Source organism: Mustela erminea, chromosome X (genome assembly GCF_009829155.1).
Source record: "Mustela erminea isolate mMusErm1 chromosome X, mMusErm1.Pri, whole genome shotgun sequence".
NCBI lineage: Eukaryota > Metazoa > Chordata > Mammalia > Carnivora > Mustelidae > Mustela > Mustela erminea.
In genome coordinates, this window is record NC_045635.1 from 61,601,768 (window position 1) to 61,610,134 (window position 8,367).

At 38.7% G+C, this 8,367-nt stretch overlaps 1 pseudogene; it reads left to right on the forward strand.

Moving 5' to 3' along the window:
• The first annotated feature begins 6,193 nt into the window (after positions 1-6,193).
• LOC116582166 lies at positions 6,194-6,968 on the forward strand (annotated as a pseudogene).
• The last annotated feature ends 1,399 nt before the right edge of the window (positions 6,969-8,367 follow it).

Below are 8,367 nucleotides of genomic sequence, written 5' to 3' on the forward strand. Positions count from 1 at the left end.
ACCTTAACATGTCATGTGCATACCACAGGGAAACATGCAACCCTGGTCAGACTGAGGACAATGAGAATGACTTTGTTGGTTATTCAGATTGATCAATCCTACTAACATGACCACAGACATTAACACTGAGACGACTACTGTATTTTCTATCTCTACTGCTGCTGGCAACAACCCTCCCAGCTAAGCCAGACTCTATAATATTACTGGTGACTCATAGGTGCCTTCTAAGCCTTGTGAACCAATTTTAACTTCAAATCAAATGAAATCTACTATTATTAACTAGTGCCACCAAGAAAATAGAGCCATATGTCACTATATATCAAGTGTCATTTAAAGAATTCCTAGATATAGTGTGTACCCAATATTACAACTAAGATGCTCATAATTGTGCAATTAAATAAAATGCAATCCAGAACCAATATCAACAAATCCCATGGGATTACAGAGATTAAAATTATAGTTTTTACTAATCTCTGGGATGATGATAAATATAAACTCCATTAACAATATATACCCTTACAACAATTGATTTCTTTTTTTATTAATCATAATGCTCCAAAACAATCCCCACTAACTGAGGTGGAAAGAAATTGGCATCTTACCAAGAACCTTCTTTGTGGTAGTTAATTTAAGTGTCAATTTGTCTAGATCACAGTGTCCAGATATTTGCTCAAACATTATTTTGCATGTTTCTGTGCAGGTGTATTATTTTTTTTAAGGATTATTTATTTATTTGACAGACAGAGATCACAAGTAGGCAGAGAGGCAGACAGAGAGAGAGGAGAAGCAGGCTCCCTGCTGAGCAGAGAGCCTGACGCGGGGCTCAATCCCAGGACCCTAGGACCATGACCTGAGCTGAAGGCAGAGGCTTTAACCCGCTGAGCCACCCAGGTGCCCCTGTGCAGGTGTATTTTTGAGAAGAGATTGACATTTAAATTAGTGGAGTTTAGGTAAAGCAGATTACCTCCTTAATGTGGGTGGGCCATATCCAATTAGTTGCAGGCCTTAATACAACAAAGACCAACCTCCCATGAGCAAGAAAGAATTCCACTAGCAGACTGTCTTTGGACTCAAACTGCAACTGTTTTCTGAGTCTTAGATTTTGGATTTGTCAAACCTCCACAATTAAGTGAATTAATTCTACCCCCCCAAAGATTTTATTTATTTATTTATTTATTTATGAAAGGAGCAGAGGGAGAGGGACAAGCAGACTCTGTGCTGAGTGCAGAACCCAAGGTGGAGCTCGATTCCATGACCCTGAGATCATGATGAGCTGAAATTAGGAGTCCTGCTCTTGAACAACTAAGCCACCCAGGTGTCCCTGAACCAATTCTTTAAAAATAAATTTCCCTCTCTCTCTCTCTTCACACACATACAGATACACATGCACACATGCACACAGACACACAGACACACACACCCACCTTATAGGTTCTGTTTCTCTGTAGAACTCTGTTAAGCCCTCCCTGTCCCCACTAATCAATATATACAAGGAAGGTAATGCATACCACATATTTTTTGAGCCAAGATATGTCTAAAGATCAGAGAATATACCAGTTTGAAAATTATTCTCTAACCCAACCTCTTAAAAGGCAAGTGCAGTTGTATATAATATTCAGTGGAAGTGGGTTTCTACCATTGCAATACTGGCTTCTCATAGTAAACATCATAGCCATTGAATGTTAAATCAATTTTTATAAAAAAAAATTGTCCTCTCCAACTCCCAATGTCCTCCGTGTTATTCCTTATGCTCTACAAGTAAGTGAATTCGGGGAAATCCGAGGGGGAGATGAACCATGAGAGACTGTGGACTCTGAGAAACAAACTGAAGGTTTTAGAGGGGAGGAGGGTGGGGAGTTGGGGGAACCTGGTGGTTGGTATCAAGGAGGGCACTCATTGCATGGAACAGTAGGTGTGGTGCATAAACCATGAATCTTGGAACACTGAAAAAAATAAAATTAAATCTAAAAAAATAAATAAATAAGATTTTCAATGAGCTAACATTTTAAAATATTTCATATTGCCACTGTAGTATGAGAAAATGTCAGACATCATCATATTCTCCTCTGAGAACAAAATAGGGTAAAATATGTATTTTACATACATGAGAGAGAATTTGTCTCCTTTCCAACCCCAAAAGTAGAATTCTAGTAAATTCTAACTTGGACATACTTCAAAAAATTTAAAAAATATATTTGATGTCATAGAGAAGTCTAACCTCTCCTTGAATGTGAGTATTTTTTTACCCAAATTGATAACTACTTGTTTATAGCTGTTAAAAAATTTTCCATACCCACCAAAACCATCATCAATAAAGACTTGGGAAATATTTGAGGAAAATTGCCACCCAATATTAATCCTTTGGAACCTCCTTTAAAAACATAAACACCTCCTCTTATAGCAGATAGAGATGATAATGAGAAGCCTAATAGTGAAACTTAACTGTAGGTTACCAAGGAAAAATGTTCATAAGAGCCATCTTGTTTCTGTAACTGGTCACATGGTTATAGCTGGTGTTTCTAAGCACCTTCTTCTATTACCCATTCCATATTCCCTTTTCCCTTTGTTGATCGTAATTCTTTGCCTGGTGAGGTGTCCCAAAGATTTATTCCTGAAGGGTCTGAGTCATTAGTAGTCCTGCCTGAATTGGGTTGTAGTTTTGCATTGACTTTAACCATAGGATATGGTTTTACTAAGAAGCTTTCTAAGGGATATCCATAAAAAGGGCCATTTTATCTATATGGTTATTAAATCTGCCTTGGCTGGGGTTACCTTTTGATGTGCATTACATGGGGCATAGTATCTTATATTCTTTGCCCATTCAGAGAGGTCTATCCACATAACAGTTCTGACTCCTTGTCACCAATTTTCCAATCATGTTTCTTCCAAGTCTTTGACTATGTGATTAAACCATTGACCATGTCCCATGAATATATGGATTTGTGGTATTTGAACTACATTCTCATGTAACTTACTTGTGTCTTCAGTGCATGGTTGATCCCAATCTTGTATATACTGCTTCTTTTGATAATGTGATGCTGCTGAACATGGCCAAATTTATGGCTTGGTGGGGCAGTTAATAATGGGAAGCTTAGATTGCATGATTACTTGGTGGCCTGTGGTTAAGTATTCTATCTTTACTAAGGCCCAGTGGAAAGCCAAAATCTGTTTCTCAAAAGGAAAGTTTTCACAGAAAATGTTAGGGTATTCCTCTAAAATCCTAAGGGCCAACAATGCTGTTCAGCTCTAGGCACTTCCCAAAATCTCCAACCTGCCACTGACACTTCAAGCACCATCAGATTAATTGGCTTATATGGCTCAAGTAACAAACAGCTTTCACAGCAGCCTGAATCTGTTGTAGAGCCTTCTCTTATTCTAGACCCACCCAAAGTTATCAGCTTTTCAGATTACTTAGTAAGTGGGTTAGAGTTGCTTTCAATTTCAATTCATGTTGCTTTCAATTCTAAAGCGGTCCATTAGGCATTGTTCCTCTTTTTTGGGATGCAGTAGGAGCCAGATACAATAACTTATGCTTTGCCTTAGAAATGGTATCTCAATATGTTCTGTATCACTAAATACCTAAAAATTTTACTGAGGTGTAAATCCCCTGAATTTTTGTCAGATTCATTTTTCACTCTCTGATGTGTCTTACCAATATGTCTAGAGTAGTTGCTACTTCTTGCTCACCAGATCCTATCAGCATAAGGTCATCAATGTAATGAACTAGTGTGATGTCTTGTGGAAGGGAAATGTGATAAGTTCACTGTAGACTAAAATATAATATAGAGCTGGAGAATTAATGTGCTCCTGACTTAAGACGGTGAAGATGTATTGTTTGCCTTGTCAGTGAAAAGCAAACTACTTCTGGTTGTATTCACTAACACCCATCAAGAAGAAAGCATTTGCTAGATCAATAGCTACATACCAGGTACCAGACAATGTGTTAATTGCCCAAGCAACAAAACCACATCTGGAATGGTAGGTGCAATTGCAATCATCATCTGGTTAACTTCACAATAATTCTCTGTCACTTTCCAAGTTCCATCTGTTTTCTACACAAGCTAAATAAGTAAGGTGAATGAGGAAGTGGAAGTTATGGGAATCACCACCCCTGCATCTTTGAAGTCCTTGATGGTGCTACTAATTTTGCCATCTCTCCAGGAATGTGGTATTGTTGTTGGTTTACTATTTTCTTAGGTGGAGGTGTTTCTAGTAGCTTCTACTTGGCCTTTCCTTCTATAATAGCACTCAATCCACAACCAAGGAACCAATATGTGGATTCTTTTGGTCACTGAGTATTTTTATTCCAATTATACATTCTGGAATAGAGAAATAACCATAACATGGGTTTGAAAACCCACTGGACCCACTGTGAGATGAACCCAAGCTGAAAACTACATTGATTACCTGGTACCCATAAGCTCCTGCTCTGATTTGTGGGCCACAGTGATGGTTCGGGTCTCCTTAAATTAGTACCAGTTCAGAGACACTGTCCAGTAATCCTCCAAATGTTTGATTACTTTTTCCCCAATTCATAATCACCTGGTCAATGGCTATAGGTTCTTTTAAGGAAGGTTGGGAGAAAACTTAACAATAATTTTTTTTTGCAGTATAGCAGGGTCCTTCTTTAAAATTATATGCCTCTCATCATTCAAAGGGTTCTGGGTCTGTCAATTGACTCAAGTCTGGGAATTGACTGAAAGACAATGAGTCTCCATTTTGGTGATTCAAGTTAGACATTGTTCACTCAAATTAGAACTCTCCTACCTATACAGATCAAGCAAGAGTTTAGTAGATTTCTCATCTATTTCTTTTACAGGGATGTGGTAATCAACTAAAAAATGCCAAACGTCTCTACAAATTAGACTATTCTGATAAATGCTTCCATTCTACTCTCTATTACAGCAATCAAGCTCACCTTGTCTTTGGTAAGTAAGTCTCACTATTTGGCTCCTGCAACTCTGGGATCCAATTATCCTCATTGCATTTAAATATTCCAGTTTGTTTGCAGAAGTTCACATTATAACTTTTGAACTACAGGAGACTGACCACAGAGTTCTTCAAGGATGCTAGGATTACCCTTACAAATTTATTTCTCACAGTCATGGTGAAAAGTAGGTTCTCCAGGGTAGGTGAACAGATTTTAAATGATAAATTCACTCTAACATTCTAATCTTCCCAAGTCTTTGGATATATATCTTGATAGTATAACAGGGCCATTGTATATCCCTGGCTATCTATCTATTATCTATCTATCTATCTATCTATCTATCTATCTATCTATATTCCCCCATTCCTTATCCCATACATTTCTTAACCATACTTTTTTTCCTGGATTTTGATTTGAAAATATACTACCCCATTCATGATTTTCCCAGGCACTTTTTTTTTCTACTAGCAGAAAAGAAATCTTGGGTTGTATGGTGGGATGTGAGGATGCAATGTCCATCTCCAGTCCTTGTCTCCAAGCACCAACTGTGGAATTTCACTGGTCAAGTGCTCAGAGGATTGGTGTCTATGACCAAGCCTTTTCTTTTTCTATGATAAACTTCCTTTTAGTGGCTTGTCTGAAACACACACTTTGGTGGGGGGGGGGGAACAAAAGCCATTTTTCTCAACCAATAGACTGTAGTTAGTACAGTGAAATTACAGTTTACACCGAGGTTTTAAATGGGTTTAAACATTTTAGGGAAAATTACATACATACGAAATGTTAGGTAAAATTACATACAGCCAAAATTATCCCTGAAAGTCATTTGTAAATGCTCCATGTGAAGGAACTACATAATGTCTATCAATAAGGCCAGCATTCGAACTGATCCCTATTTCTTCAATTGAGCACCAGATTAAGTAGCTGGCTTATGTTTAGGGTCCCCATTGAATGAAAAATACGTGTTTAAACACTAGAACACACTCTCACACTGTGAGAAGCACGCAGAAACTGAGATCACCTAAGTGAAGAGCAAATTCAAGTCTCTCAACTCTCATTCACTCAAAGACTTAGATTCACTGAGTGGAATAGTAGATGGATTCACCCCTTATTCCTATTATTTCCTACATGTGTATATGATGTGACCCCCACAATCCAGAGGAGGTCACATGCCCCCAAATGGGAGTGTTTGGAGATAAAGTCAGAAAATGCCTCTTAAACTGAAATTATCAAGAATTAACAGAAGAGGGCCCAGCAGAGTGGAAGTCACTCTGTGAGGCAGTGGTGATGGCAGTGGTGAGAGGATGAACAACAAGTTCAGTGCACTGAAATATGATGACAGTGGGGACCATGATCTGAATGAAGTAAACAGCACAGAGAAGGAAAAAAACATGAAGAGACAGGAGTCAGGGCAGCAGTAAGATGAAGGCTGTTGCCCCTGGACCAGCAGAGCATCTCCTCCTGCAGTACAGCAATACTTTCTGATATGCCAGAAGAACCCAGGATGTCTCACCAGCTCACAGAGTTGTGAATAAAATATCAAACAGATTGGCACCCTTTGCCTTTGCAGAGCAGTTCTAGAGGTTTTACAGTCATATGGTAGGTCCTGGGGACCTGACAGGCCACAAGGACTTTCATTTCTTCAAAGAAGGAAATAAATCTATTTGGGAAGATGATGCAAAAAAAAAAAAAATGATGGCAAGTGGATTATTTGGTTCCAGAAAGGCTTGGCATCTCATTGCTGTAAGAATCTTATCCTGGACATGCTGGAGAACAGTTCATGTCTGGGGAGGAGATCTGTGGGGCTGCGGTCTCTGTCCAGTTTCAGAAGGACATTATTTCAATATGGAGTAAGACTGCCAGTGACCAAGCAACCACAGTCCAAATCCAGGAAATGATTTGGCGAGTGCTTAACCTACCTCCCAACACCATTATGGAGTACAAAACCCACACTGGCAGCGTCGAAATGTCAGGCAGGCTGGGCCCCCAAAGGGTCCTTTTTCAAAACCTCTGTAAGCTACAGTTGAATGTGCCATGACCTTCTCCCCCTCTGGATGGCACCATCATTGAAGCTGGCAACATCAGAGTCTCTTGTTTTGTTGGTGTGCTGCCTGGAAGATTCCTCTGCCTGGTGTGCTGTCCTGGACAAGAGGAATTTTTCTTTAAAGATTTATTTATTTACTTGAGAGAGAGAGAGAAAGAACATGCACAATCATGAGGGGCAGAAGGAGAAGGACATAGAACCTTAAGCAGATTCAGTGCTGAGCATGGAGCTCAAGGCAGAGCTCAATCTCACGACCTTGATATCACAACCTGAGTGGAAACCAAGTGCTTAACCAACTGTACCACCCAGGTGCCCTGCATTTTATATTTTAAGAACAGGCTGACAAGAAGCAGCTACAACAGCTGAGATTACTTAATAAATGATGCTAACCTAGAAAAAAAATAACAAGAGAGGAAGACTGGCAAAAAGTAGAAAACCTGGAGAGTATGTGTGCTTATAATATTTGAGGGCTTCCCACATTTCCATAAAGTATACTACATATCTTCTAAACATAATCAAGGATACCAGGAGCCTTACAAGTTCAATTAGGCTTATTCTGAAGTAGAAATTACTTCAGAATGGGATTCATTGGGGGTGGAGTGGGATGTCTTGGATTCAACTGTAACAAGACTGAGGTAATTGTTGTGTTGTCATAACAAAAGGGAAGTTTATGTATTATCTTCAAAAAGTAGTAACCAAACCCAAGAATTTGTCAGTGTCGGTGTCAGTTAGCTCTATATAGGGAGGAGAGTTCTGTACATGGCAGACCCAAATCTTGGTTCCTATTAGGATATATCCCACTATGACGTGGCTCCTTTGTGGCTTTGAAGGAACTATCTGCAAAGATTAGTCTGTCTCTTTTGCTCAGAGTCCCATTGCATCCAGCCTCTTCTGATTACAATAATAGCTAACATTTTTAAAATAATGATTTCTATGTGACAGGCCTAATCACATTTTTATTTGACTCAACACACTGAAGAGGCTTCTAGTCATTTTATTTCACTACTTGAATTTTCTCTTGTGTTTGGATCTGTCTTCTTCACTCTTAGGGGACTAAAAGCTGAGAGAAGTTTCCAAGGAAATAGAGCCTTTTATAGTTTGTTTCAGATGTATATTCTCTGGTTCTGTAATAAAACTGCTTCACCATACCTAGTAATAAATCTAACCAAAGAGGTGAAAGACCTGTACTCTGAAAACTATAAAACACTAATGAAGGAAATTGAAGATGACACAAAGAAGTGGAAACACATTCCATACTCATGGATTGAAAGAACAAATATTGTTAAAATGTCTATACTACCCAACGCAATCTACATGTTTAATGCAATCCTTATCAAAATACCAACAGCATTTTTCACAGAGCTAGAACAAACAAACCTAAAATTTGTGTGGA